Source organism: Vicia villosa, linkage group LG4 (assembly GCF_029867415.1).
Source record: "Vicia villosa cultivar HV-30 ecotype Madison, WI linkage group LG4, Vvil1.0, whole genome shotgun sequence".
Taxonomy (NCBI): Eukaryota; Viridiplantae; Streptophyta; class Magnoliopsida; order Fabales; family Fabaceae; genus Vicia; species Vicia villosa.
In genome coordinates, this window is record NC_081183.1 from 58,913,219 (window position 1) to 58,928,160 (window position 14,942).

The following is a 14,942-nucleotide window of genomic DNA, read 5'->3' on the forward strand; positions in this document are numbered from 1 at the left end:
ACTCGAAAGAAAGTTATTAAGGAAGCCCCTGCACAGAAAGATGCTGGAGCTTCGAAAAGCACCAAGACAAGTGGGAGTGATTCTGTCACTACTGGCAAGAAACCCATGGTACGTACATACCTTATATTCTAACTTGTTCAATTTTCTGAATATTACTCACTTTGATTAATGTGCATTTTCAGAGTTCGAAGCCTCTGACACCTTCAAAGCGGAAAATTTCTCGCACTAATGCTTCAGATGATGAGGACAAATCTCCTCCTCGTACCAGACAAGCAGCAAAGAAAATACAAAAGACTACCATTTCTTTGACCAAAGAAAAATGATCTGGGACTTCGAAGCTTGCTTCCTCGAGTGATAAGGTATCTTCTGAAGAATCCCCTTTAAAGGTTACTCGTACTATCCCAGTTGTGGAGAGCCATAACTCGAGCCCAGATAATGTCCCAACCAAGGTATTTGGATTTTATAACATAACCATTTTTCATATTTAACTCCAATGGCTAAGTTTACATTTTACCTTGTAAATGTAGGATGACATGGGCACAGCTACTTCTGACCTCAAAACTTCAGACCTCAATATTGATCTTGATAATCTTCATGGTATACACTCGCCCTTTCTAATTGACACACAATTTCTTCAACTTTTTGTCTTAACAAGTGTTGATTATACGTACAGGTATTCCTCAACGTAAATATCCTATCCTTTCTCCAGTTCTCGTAGACGTTCAACCTATTGCGACTATCATTTCACCTGTGCGTGTTGAGGAAAGTCATTCGGATGACGCTTCTCCAATTACTCATCAAGATGAAGACATGGAAGAAAACCCTCAACATTCAAATAGCGGCAATGTAGTTGAGCAACCAACTGGGAGCGAGGACACTATTTCTGAACATGAGGATGTGGACGAAGCTTCTAATTTGCCTAGACCAGGTAATAATGAAACTTTGACCTTCGGGACTATAGTTACCCCTGTGGTCGCTTCGAAATAGACCCCTGCAATGCTCACTCCTACAGAACTGGAGCGACTCAAGAATACTGATCCTGTAAGCTTCCTCAAGGCTATGATGAATGCCGAGAGTGTTTCGCTTATCAGGCTTGAACCTTCTTCGAATATCTTGGAGGAAAGTAATAAGGAGAGTGATATTCCAAACCTCCTTCATCAGATAAAGAAAAAGTTCTTTGAAGCCAACCTTATCGAAGTTCTACATAAGGATTCTACCAGCTGTTTTGGTTTGAACAATCTTTTGAAGAAGGTGGATTTACTCTTGGTGTCAGAGGAAGTCTCGCAAGTGATTGTCTCGCTGAATTCTTTGGTCGATCAGCTTCAAGCTGACATTCTTCGAAAGCGAGATGTTGACGAACAACTCAAGGCAAAAATAAATTCTCATAGTTCTTCGTGGAAAGCTGCTGGTGATGCAACTAGAAAGGCTGATGTCCTTGAGCTTGAGCGTGCGAATCGCCAAAAGGAATACGAAACTTGTGAAGCGGACATCAAATCCTGGGAACAAGAAATTAAACTCCTCGAAGAGAAGATAAAAACTGCCAAGTCTCGCCAAGATTCAAACAATCCCAGCAGAACAAGTTGAATGAAGTGACGCAGTCAGGGGTTCGATATCTCAAGACGGCACAAAAGTTAGTACCAGAAATATAAGAACTGCAAAAACAACAAGCACTAATTGAACGCCGTCTGTCATTGTGGACATCCCAATATTCCAAGATAAAGGATAATCTCCCTAAGGACTTTAATTAATTGCGCTAACCCTTGTAATATTTTTGCATTTCGTATTTTGTTTCACTTTTGTAATCAAACTAGCCAAGGAATGTATGCACAATTTACCTTTCAATTATCCATATCTTATATTCTTCAAATGTCACAAAAATAACATTTTAACAACTTTTAAATTGCTAAAATTTATTTTCCCACTACCATAATGACCTCGATAGTGTATCCACGTGACATGATTACTCTTCCCAGTCTCTTAAGCCTAGACTTGATGTTTCTACTCCACTAGCCGCAACCATCATTAAATGATGACATCTCTTTTTCAAAACGTCTACTTAAGACGTGCGTGTGTCAGTTTCTAAAATGATTACACTCCAACTTCCAAGGCCAGAAACGGCGGACTCTCTATCTTCCCTCAGGGAAACCACTTGCGGTCCAATCAGAATTTAAAGAGTAATCACTCTTTTATAGCCAACGTCCTCTATATAAGCCTTGGTGTTCTGCTCATTTCTTCATCATCTTTCCATATTCCTATCAAAGTTTTCTCTTTTCTTCTTGTACCTCTTTGAATACAGAGTTTAAAGAATTTCCTTTTTGCACTTCCTTGCTTACAATGACACCTTTAACTTACAACACTATCAGGTCTTCTATTAAGAAAGAATTTAAACTTTCTGTAGAAGAGTTCGATGAAAACCATATCAATGTTGACGCACTCTTTGCCAATCAACAACTACAGGTTTACCAGGGAATCCTGGAGGGGTCTGTTTATCCAAACATGCTGGCGGATTTCTGGATGTTCGCATCTCTCCGGATAGATCCAGAAGGAAGAACCACCGTCGTGTCTCAGGTTCGAAGAGCCCCTATTACCATTTCTCCCTCGTCTATCTCTGAACTGCTGAGATGCGAGAACTCCGGAGAAGTCTTTGTTGAGAACTCCTTCACCATGACCGCCTCTGCTGTTTTAAGGGCCCTCATGGCCAATGATCCTTTCAGTGCCAAAATTATCAGGATTTGGCATCAACTTCTAGTGGGCAACTTTTGCCCACGAAACGAGGATCAAGAAAGCATCATGGTGGAAGATCTGGAGTTCATACTCTGTGCTCTCCGGGGGAGAAAAATCAACTTTCCATTACTGATTTTCAAACAGCTTGCCAAAGTTGTTGCTATAGCCTCCTCTCGTCAGGGCATAGCGACATGTCTTCCTTATGGCAGGTTGTTATCTCACATGTTTGTCAAACAGGGAATAGTAAGGAGAATGCGCGCGGAAGGATCTTTAGATCTTTTTGAAGCAGAAAGCTTGCCCCTGTTATCCTTGGAAGGTTTGGAGCAAAGGATAAACTAAATGGTGCATTGTTGGAGGCATTGTTAGAGGCGTTGTAGGCCTTAGTTTTATTGTCTACAATTTTGAAAGCTTCTTTGATAGCTTCTAGCATGCCCCTATTTTTGTAATTTTTGGTTTGCATGCAAACACAACCTTCTTGACTGAATGTACTCTTTTAATCATAATGAAATATATTTTGACATTGTTCTGTCTTCTTAGTTTATTTATTATATATCTCACTTAGATACAAAACCATTTTGGTGTTTGTTCCACCATTTTGGCCCACGGCGCACACTTTTAATGTCTATGTTTTTGCTATTTTTACTTCATGCATGAGTGGCTTGTATCTTTTCATATATTTCCCATTTACTCTCAAAATCCTGCGATCTCCTGCCAACTCTTCTATCTCATAAGAATTATTTGAGAATACTTTTAAGATTCGAAAAGGTCCCTCCCAGTGTGGGGACTATTTACCTAAAGCCTGATTTTTTCGATCTATAGGCATAATAACTTTCCAAACTAAGTCATTATTGATAAATGTTTTACCTTTCACTTTTTTGTTGTATGCTCTCGACACCTTTTCTTTTTGTCTTTTTATCATTTCCAACGCTCGAAGTCTGTCTTCGTCCAAATCAACTAATTCGTTCATCATCATTTTCCAATACACGTTTGGGGGAATTTCTGCTTGTCTCTGGATCCGGACTGATTGCAAGTATATCTCAACTGGGAGTACTGCATCGTGTCCAAATGTCAACTGGAAAGGTGTAGTATTAGTAGCTTCTTTTGGTGATGTTCGACAAGCCCAAAGTGCCTGGTCCAAAGTTTTATGCCAATTTTTTGGTTTCTTCCCTGAATGTTTTTTAATAAGACCAATGATCACTTTATTGGCTACTTCGACCTGTCCATTTGCTTGAGCATAATAAGGTGTAGAAGTAAATAACTTGAACCCCATTTCTTTGGCGAATTCTTGCATCTTTCGACCAATAAACATTGATCCCTGATCCGTGGTTATACTTTCTGGGATTCCAAATCTGTATAAAATGTGTCTTTGAATAAATTCAATCACATCCTCCTGATCCACATTGGCTAGTGGTATTGCTTCAACCCATTTTGTGAAGTAGTCTATTCCTACTAAAATATATCTTTGACCTTTGGAAGATGTGGGATGAATTTCTCCAATTAAGTCTAATGCCCAACCTATGAAAGGCCATGGTTTTATTATTGAACTTAATTCATTTGCAGGTGCATGTTGAATACTTGCATGTTCTTGACATTCCTGACATCCTTTTGCAAACTCTATGCAGTCCTTTAACATGGTAGGCCAATACATTTTATAGTGGAACAAAAGCCATTTCATTTTGTGCCCCGCTTGGTGAGCACCACATGCCCCACTGTGCACATTCAAAAGTCCCAAGTATGCTTCTGCTTCGCTTAAACACTTTAGTAAAAATCCTTCAGGGGTTTTCTTAAACAACTCATTTCCCATCAAGAAGTATGATAAGGCTCTATACTTCACCTATCTATCTGTATCTGTCGAAGGATCTTTCAAGTAGTTTACAATTGGACTCCTCCAATCTGTATCTGCTAGGGAGTCTATATTTAGAACTTCAAATTCCTCTTCGTTAGCGAAGCCTAATTGTGAGTTCTCCAGATCACTTGGAGATAACTTTGTGGCCATTGCTTTGCCTCTTACTTCGATCAAATCTTCTAGTTTTTCCTTTGATACTCTGTATCCTGAGGCTAATTGTGCCAAATCATTTGCTTCTTAATTGTTCACCCTTGAGACGTGTTTTAACTCCACGTACTCGAATTTTTTAAGCAGTCTATTTGCTATGACAACATACAAGATCAAATTTTCTTTGATACATTTGTATTCTTTCGTCATTTGCTTAATTACTAATTTTGAGTCTCCTTTAATTTCGACTCTAGTTGCCCCCAATTCCAACAAGGCTTCAAGTCCAGCGATCAGCGCTTCGTACTCAGCTTCATTGTTGGAGCATAACGGGCCTTCAATTTTGTACTTGAGTTTTGTTGGAATTCCATCAGGAGAAATTATGAGTATCCCAACGCCACTTCCTTCCTTATGTGTTGAACCATCAAAGTATAGCTTCCAAGGCTTTAAATCTACATATTGCTTCGGATTCTCAACCACTGCATGGTCAACAATGAAATCTGACACAATTTGCCCTTTCATTGCCTTAAGGGGTTGAAAGATTAGAGAGTACTCAGTAAGGGCCAAAGCCCATTTTCCAATTCGACTATGAAATATTGGTTTAGATAGCATATGTTTAATGACATCAAAATGAGATGAAACATAAACGTCAACTGGCTTTATATAATACTTGAGTTTAATACAAGAGAAATATAAACAAAGGCAGAGTTTTTCTATTGCGCTATACCTAGTCTCTGCATCATTGAGTACTCTACTTAAGTAATAAATGGCTCTTTCGATGCCATTATCATCTTCTTGAGCTAACATGCTACCTATTGTATTATCTGAAGCTGAGATATACAGGCGCATGTGCTTATTCCCATTTGGGGGAGACAATATTGGTGGATGCATCAAATATTGCTTAATTTTTTCAAAAGCTTCTCGATGTTCAGCAAGCCATTCGAACCTTCCTTGCTTTAGTCGAAGTAAGGGGGAAAAACTTGCGTGCGTCCACTCAAATTAGAGATAAATATTCTTAAGAAGTTTATCTTTCCCAGTAAAGATTGTAGTTCTTTCTCCATGGATGGGGGCTTTGTTTCCATAATAGCCTTCGTTTTATTCTGATTAATTTCTATTCCCTTTTTGTGGACTACGAAGCCCAGGAAATCTCCAACCTGCACAAAGAAAGCACACTTAAGGGGATTCATCTTTAAGCCATGTTTTCTCATTCTTTCGAATGATTGGCTCAGATGGTCAAGATGACTACAATCTGAAACAGATTTTATGACAATGTCATCTATGTACACTTGCATAAATGTTTCTATAAAATCATGGAATGTAGAATTCATTGCTCTTTGATAAGTTTCCCCAGCGTTTTTTAGACCAAAAGGCATTACAACCCATTCGTAGGTGCCTATTGCCCCTGGACAATGGAAAGCTGTTTTGGACACATCTTCTGCAATGAAGATTTGGTTGTACCCAGAATATCCATCCAACATACTTAGGTACTCAAAGCCTGCGGCTGAATCTACTAGCATTTCTACCACAGACATGGGATATTCATCTTTAGGGGTTGCTGCATTTAGATTGCGAAAATGTATACATACCCTTAATGAACCATTATTTTTAATAACAGGTACAATATTAGCAATCCATTCAACATACCCCGTAGTTCTAATGAACTTGCAACGGAGAAGTCTTTCGACCTCTGTTTTGATTTTCGAGAGAACCTCTGGTGCGAACCTCCTAGGAGTCTGCTTGATAGGCTTCTTCCCTTCTTTTATAGGAAACTTCAGTTCGACCAAATCTCTTCCTAAACCAAGAATTTCATCGTAATCCCAGGCGAAACAATCCTTGTTTTCTTTCAGTAATGTAATAACCTTTGACTTCAAAGTTGGTCCTAACTTTGCACTGATGTATGTCACCCTCTTTTGATTCTCGTCTCCAAGATTTACTTCTTCGAGTGGGTCCTGAGCCAACATCTTTATGTTTGACGCCATTGGATCTTTCTCGAATCCCAATGGCTCTTCATCATATATCGCGTCCAGCCTTTGATGTATTTCTTCGCCTGAAACCTTCACTTCTTGAACTGTGTCGTCAGGAGGTTGAGGGATACAGTGCATCCTAGGGCTTGGTGCTTCTACCTCTTTCTGAGTTGCTTCAACAGTCATATTTGATAGTTCGGCTTCGAGAGCCGTCTTTCTTTTGTTCTCGGCTATGTAAGCCAAAATCTTTTCGAAGAAGGATGACTCAGGCATAATTACCCTCTTCATCCCAGCCCGTTGGCCGTATTGGTGGTATTCCTTCGACAGGTTCTGTATCATCTGGACCATCCATTATTTCCCTATTCCATTGAAATCCATTTGGGTGTAAGGATAAATAGTATAAAGCATTCTTATTTGGGGTGTATATATCTTCCGCTGCATGGCATGGCCCTATGTTGGCCAGATTTCTATCGAAACTAGTCTTGTTGACTTGGTTGACTTCAGCTATGTAGTAACTTTGATCTCATTCAATGTTTTCCACTATACCATCTTCTCTCCAGATGGTTAGTCTCTGATGCATTGTCGAAGGCACTCTAGCAACTCCATGGATCCATTCTCTTCCTAGCAAAAGATTGTAATTTACCTTTGCTGGTATCACCATGAACATCGTTGGCCTTGTGATCGAACCCACAGTTAAATTCACTTGGATGACTCCCAAAGTTTTCCCTATTTTGCCTTCGTAGTTAGACAAAACCATCTTATGTGGCCTTATATCAGTATCGAACATACCAATTCTTTTCAACATGTACTGGGGCATTAGATTCACTGCTGCCCCCCATCTACTAGGACTTTGTTAATGCCAGCATTTTCAATCTTGGCCCTTATGTAAAGTGGTTTGAGATGGTTTCTCATGCCTTCGTCAGGCCTTTCGAAGAAAGCATTATGCTCTTCGACAGCCCCGTTGTTTAGCACATAATAACACACAGGTCTGTGTCTTGCCATCTCTTCTGCATCAGCTTCCTCGCAATCTTCTGCTTCTGTTTCTTGGTTAAACTCGTGAGGATGCACTGATACTACACTGCAATTAAAGTTTATAGATGACACTCCGTCTGAGTCAAAATCATTTGTCATTCTATCATCCTCTTTCCAAGGACTGGAGTGCATCTTTTCTTCTTCTTTCTCATTTTCAGAACTGAATAGCTTGCGTTCTACCGGAGGTTTACTTGATCGTGCCCCTTGCATTGGGACTTTTGTACTGCTAGACTCTCCAACCTCCTTTGCCTTGTATTCCTTCTGGGCCTTCTTCATCCTCTGGTGTCTTCTCCACTGGGATCTGGACATAGGATTCTTACCCTTGTAATTCTCCAGCCTGTATATCTCTCGATTTGAGGTTTGGAATTGCCTTCTATAGGCCCTTGCAGTTCGCCCCCCTTGGTCCCAACTCCGCCACTTGTTGTTTCTTGTACCTGCTTGTGTCCATCTATCCATGGGTATGTCTGCAGGGAGTCTGAACGTCACTCTTCGAACTTTAAGATGAGGACTATCAGGCCTTTTTGATGGCGTTCGATTGTCGAACACATACATGTTGGGACGGAGTCCTTGAGATTCCCTACTAGAAGTGAATAGCGTTCTTTCGAATGATTACGCCATAAGGTTATTATAGACTACCCCACACCTGGGACACATAACAATCTCAGTCCTTTCCTTGTGACACCTAACTAGGAAACCCACCAAGCTTTCTTCTGGCCTTGGATAAACCTTCAGCAACAGGTTTCCTCCTCTCCAGGGCTGTTCCAGCCTTTCTCGTTGGGCCCTCTCGTAGTTAGCTTGGACCCTTCGATCCAGCATGATCGAACACCTTGGACACATTATCATCCGTCCAACATTCTTATCGTGACACTTCCAAAGATAATCTTTCAAACTTTCTCCTTTCTAAGGATACTTTACCACGTTGACATTCCCTTGTTCTCTCAACAAGCACTTCTCTAATTCCTCTAGTTCAGATAGAGGTTGTCTAACATTCACCAGGTTGACACCTGCTGGGGAAGCTCTAGAGATCTTTATCTGTTGGAGTTTCACCCTGAGGTCTTCAGTGGCCTCGCTAGTATTTTCCTTCAAATTTTCATTGCTTTTGGTTTCAACGGATTCTTCAACATCAGTATTGAAGGCTGCATCGTCATTTAGGCCCTTAGTAGCCTGCTTTCCAGATGAAACCACCTCCCATTCAGCAATATCAGTTTCGAACACATCTACCATGTTGACATCGAGTGGTTCAGCATAGATAGTGTCAACAACATTCAGGGGGTCGGCATCAACCCTCATGTGATTCTTTGTCTTATCAGCAAATTTCAAACGTCCATCCTTGATAGCATTCTGAATTAGATCCCTGAAAAGAAAGCATTGTGAGGTTTTACGGCCTAAAAAACCATGATATTTACAAAAGCCTCGTTTTCCCGTTGTTCTAATGGAGGAACTTTGGAATTAGGAGGCACTGTCATCTGGCCATCTTTTACTAGCAAATCAAATATTTCGTCACATTTAGTGACGTCAAAAGTGTAAGTTTTCTTTGGAAATCTATCGCTTTTATCATTCTCGACTGGATTTTTTCCATTCGAAGGGGTGAGCAGTTTGCAAGAATAAGGCGGCGCCTCTTTTAATTCGGCTAGGTCTATTTCGACCTCTTCAACGTCGTATGAATCTTCAAAGGGTTCTCCCTCAGTGTCTTCGGCTTCAATATACGCTACCCTCTCCTTCTTGTAACTTTTATTTGCTCTGGCCTTTTCTGCTTTTAGTCGTTCGACTTGTCGAACCCTGTCTGCCAATTGGGCCATATCATTTAAGTATTGGGTATCCAGTTTCTTTCTGATTGAGTAGTCTAGACCGCCTGCAGCCATTTCGACTAATTCATGTTTTGGGACAACTATGAAGCATCTTGACTTTAACAAACGGAGCCTGTTTAAATAATCATCTATGGGTTCCGTGAACTTCCTCTTGATGCTAGCCAATTCCTTGAGACTTATCTTGGTTTGGCCCATGTAGAATTGTTCATGGAAAAATCTCTCCAAATGTGCCCATGCATCTATGGAATTTGGGGGTAACGTAGTAAACCAAGTAAAAACATTTTTTATTAACGAACTAGGGAAATATTTAATTCTCAAATCCTCGTTGCCCGCTAAATCCCCTTGTAATGCCCGGTATTATAATTGTCCAATTACCAAATTCTAAATTAAATTGATGTGAGTAGTGGACAATTATGATACACACTCTTGCTAATAGGTTCATCATATAGAATCATGCTAATTAGTAAGAATGAGGGCAAATTGGACATTTCCCCACTTAAATGAGAATTAAGACTTGTTTGGCTTTCTCATATCTCTAACCTTAGAACCAAAAACCAGAATTTGGCAAGAATAGAAGAAGAAGGAGAAAACGTGGAAGGGGAAGGAAGAGAGAAAAAGCTTCATTCTTGCATGCAACAGAATCTGTCCAAGCTCTGTCTCTACCATCTTCATCTGCACTCAGCTTCATCATCATCATCTTTATCTCCTTCTAAGGTGAGTCCTTAGATAGAAACTATGAGGTTTGTATGTTGGGGTTTCTATTTGGGGTTTAGGGATTGTGAGCAATTATGAATCATTGATGCTAACTATGTTTGATTGCTTTAATCCTTGCATGTTAATGTTCCTAAATGTGTTTAGTTGATGCAAAAATTCGTTGGGACTGTATTGAGGATGTAGGTATCCATTATAGAGCATTTGGGACTATTATAGAATCCTTAAAATACAGAAAAATGATTCTGGCGCAGTGTAACCGGTTACGGATCCTGGTGTAACCGGTTACACTGAGCGAAATAGGAAAAATCAGCAATCTTTGAAAATTCGTAACTCCCTCTTCGTGTACCCGTTTGACGTGTACCATATACCGTTAGAAAGCTAATAAAGCGTACTATCTAGGAAAATTAGCCTTGATGTCTAAATAATATTTTTCGATATATCTGACGCACCTTTAGTTAAGTGCGACACTGATAACATGTGAATTATATATAGTTAGACTGAAGTAACTTCATTATTCCTAACTGCTATCTTATGCTGAAATGTGAATGCCATATTTATGATGATATATGAATGTTCTATCAATGCCCGTTGTTTTGGTTAAACAAATGGGATTGCGTGCTTGCGTGTTTTGGCGCTTGATATGTGTGTATGCTTGAATCGAAACGGGCCGGGGGCTAGTTTGCGTTACATCCCGGGCTTTGTGACCAATGGGACAACCCCGATCATGTGATCTTGGGCTCACACCTGAGCTACCGTTGCAGTGTGCTTGTGAGGGTCTTGAGGCACTTCCCACTTGGCGTTAACACACTTGCGTGCTCGGTATGGTGGCGTTATGCGGCCAAGTAGGCCTACGCATGATAGGTAAACCATCTCTAGTGGTGCCATGTAGGCTACATCACTAGGCTTTCGCCCGATGGACCCATGTGTCAAGATGGCGTATTGTACTCGGCGTTAACACATGTGCGTGAAGATGGTTAATGGGACAATGACGCCAATTAGGCTAAGGTCATCTCACGGCCGTTTAGGCTTGTGCGAACCCGTTTAATCATTTGCGGTGTGCTTGTACAAGTCTCTTGACAATAGGCATGAGCGTGATTCATCGAGGGTGTGTTTTTATAACCTAGTCGAGGCATTAACGCGTTTCTGGATTCCCCGTATATGGATGCGGGTTTTGCATACTTGGTTGCTTATATAATTGTATATTTGCATTATTCATCCAATGGCGGATGAATTGATTATTTGTTCCGTATTTGTATCGGAAGTAAGAATAACCCCGAATCAATGGTGGATTCGTTCATTTTTGTATGTTCCCTTTAGATCCGAGTGGACTAATAGGATAGGTGGACTCACTGAGATTTAGTAATCTCATCCCATTCCAATTATATTTTTTTCAGGTGGTTCGAGACAAGATCGCGGTAAGGGAAAGATGGATTAGATCTTTTGGCGATGCTTGGATTTTTCTCTTAGTTCTTTATCGTGCTTACTAGTTCTTATGTTTTGGACATGTACTCCTATGATGTACTTATATTTTGGCCATGATACATTCGGCTTATGTATTTGCGTACTTCTATTTCCGCTGCAAACATTATGTAATTGTTGTCTTATGAACCATATTTAATACTTTATGCATATTATTCTAGACATATATGTGTGGGGTGTTACACCCCTGCTTCTGTCAAATACCTGGCTATGTGTTCTACAGTCGATTCACTAGTGTCCCCTGAAAACTTTGTGAATTTAGGCACCTTGGTACCTCTTGGTAATTCCGTTTGCATAATATATTCTGCTATAGGGGATGTGTAGTTTGGACGTCGAAGTCCAGTGTTAAGGCCATGATTGGCCATGATTCTCTCTATCATGGCAGTTAAATTATTCTTCGTTGCCATATTTTCTCTCCTAACCCTGTGAACTACTTCATCTGGATGTTTGTTCCTACCAACTACCCTTAATCTGGGACCCTTTTCGATGGTCTCTTGTTGACCAAAGTCAGTCCTTCGACCTGGATTCTCTAGATCTATCACTTGGTTTCTTCCGACTGGTGGTGGTCTAGGTGGGGGAACTGCATCAGCGAGTGTTGGCCTAGGCGGAGGAACCGCATCTTGAACAAGCTCCAATATCGGATCACCCTCTCGATAAGGGGGTTGGTTATTTCTTCGCCTAGTTTGTGGAACTCCCATAAAATCTGCCATTCGATTTATTTGTGATGATATTTTTTGGAAGGTTTCTACATTGTCCCTGTTAGTTCTGGTCATGTTTGCTACTAATGGGGTAAAGAGTGACCCTATTTCTTTGGCAAGAGCACCTAGCTTATCATGGTTACTTGCATCCATTTCTTGCCTAAACGCTGCTTGACTGTTGGTAGTTAAAAGAGGCATCTGGCTGGATGTGCCTGCATTTTGTGCACTTCGACCTACCGAACCTGTATTAGGCGAAAATGTTGTGGCATTAGGTGCAGTATATGTAGGTCCTGCCATATAAGAATATGGCATTCCATAAGGGTTTCCAGGCCTCCATACATCGAATGCAGATGAGAATGGCCTTGGAGAATGTACTTGACTTGTCGAGAAATGAAGCATCTCATTTGTGCCTGTCGCATGAGGCATGGTAGTCGAACTGGAAATTGGGATCGTTCCTGTTGTGTTTTCGGCCATGGCTTGGGAACTAACTGCAGCTGCAGATCCTCCAGAAACAGGTATTTCCTGTTCTTGTGATGTAGATGTCGAAACATGTGTAGTATTTGCCGCTATTGTTCCTGACCCTTGTGGGGGATCTTGGCCTCCCCTTCCACTGGTCGGATTGACCATTTTCTTGTTGTACCTTCGTTTAGGAATCGGTGGCGCACTGTTGGTTAATTTACCGTTCCTAAGGTTCATACAAGGTCTTGATATATTCTAGACAAAATAAAGCAACAAATTAATGACAACCTGTTTGACACGGTCCCACTGGGCGTGCCAATTTGTTTACGGTGATTTCCGGTAAACAACCGCTAGTCTTCTAAACTATAAAAAATATACTTTGGTTACTCGCAGGATCGACTAGATTGATCCTAGGACATAGTCAAAAAGCTTGTCTTTTGTGATAATTTGGTTCATATTCTGTCAGTTGTTTGGCTTCGAAATAAGAAACAAATAAACGAAATGTAAAGATTGATAATTGCCTTGTTATACACGTAAATATAACTTAGGCCAAAAGATGAAACAAACATAAATTTGCAAGAAATTTAAAGTACAGGAACGTAAATTGCAGAATGTAAATGCTTCGAAGTAAACTTAAACAAAAGATAAAAGTGCAAGAATGTAAATGACTGAAATCTAAAGAAATATAAAAGAAACTGGAAAGATACTTGAATAAAGATGAGTACAAATGTAAATAAATTGGTGGTGTCATACGTACATTTCTCAGCGAACTCGTTCTCTTAACACTTGATACTTGAGTGATTTGTGAGTGATTTGTACAAAATAAACACATCGGATCCTGATATTAAGATCCTTATTTATACTAATTTCGACCCAAACGGTCCTACACTAGCGAAACGCCATGTTGCTCACATGCACACGCTTCGAATCCCTGGGGCGCCATCTGTCCTTGTTCGGTTACACAGACTATTTCGAAATTCAAATCCTCTCGCCTGAATTATCTTTCGATATGTAACAACGTGATCCAAACCGAGAATGCTACAAAAACACGCCAAGCTTCAGTACCCTTCGTATTTCGTAAAAACGCTTAAGTCTTAAAGACAATTTACTTCGAACTAGCTTCAATTTCCATTATCTTTACTTCATCTTAAACAAACATACTCGAATCATGGCCATCAGGAGCTATTTTATTCTCATAAATGGTCATCGGAAACTATTCTTCTTTGAATTCTAACTCTTCAAAGAATATTCTCTCCAAACGAAATCTCCAGCTAACACTTAGCCAAAAATATGGATTTTCCCCCTTCTTCTCCATCAAACCTGTAAGCCTCTTTTCTTCACTTTCAGCAAGAATCCCCAATCTTCAAACTCGCTTATCTCCCTCATCGAGAACCTCCCTGACACGAATTAATATATCAAATCGAAGGAAATTTCGTTTAGAATTTGAATCTTCAAGAATTACCTGATTTGGAGTTACGAGCAGAAAGTTATGGCATGATTTGTGAAGGCTGCCAAGGGGTTGCGAAAATAGATTTTGCCCATGAGTTCTTCTTCTCTCCTTCTTAGGTTTTCCTCCTCTATTTTTCCAATTTCCTCCTATTGCCTTGTTTTATGAAAATATAACATAATTTAGTAATGGGCTCCTTCACATTAACACCCCCACATTACTAACTCCACCAATGGCCCAACACTACATTTTATTATTTCTTCTCATATAATTCCACTAAAATGCTAATTCAAATTAATTAATTTAAACTTAATTAAATTAATTAAATAAGAAATTTTGGGATGTTACAACTCTCCCCCACTAAAAGAGTTTTCGTCCTCGAAAATATACCTCAAGTGAAAAGTTCCGGATAGGAGTCCTTCATCTGACTCTCCAGTTCCCGGGTAACATTTCCCTAGTCGATCCTCAGAATTCATCTGACATAACCAACAGAAACATGTCTCATGCATTTAATTGCAGCTCTTACGTCGCATTCGACCATTCCAAAGGTGTAACACTCGCTATATCTCCAAAGGTTAACGACAGTGAAACGACGAGGTGCGATCCATACAATACGCTCAATAACTG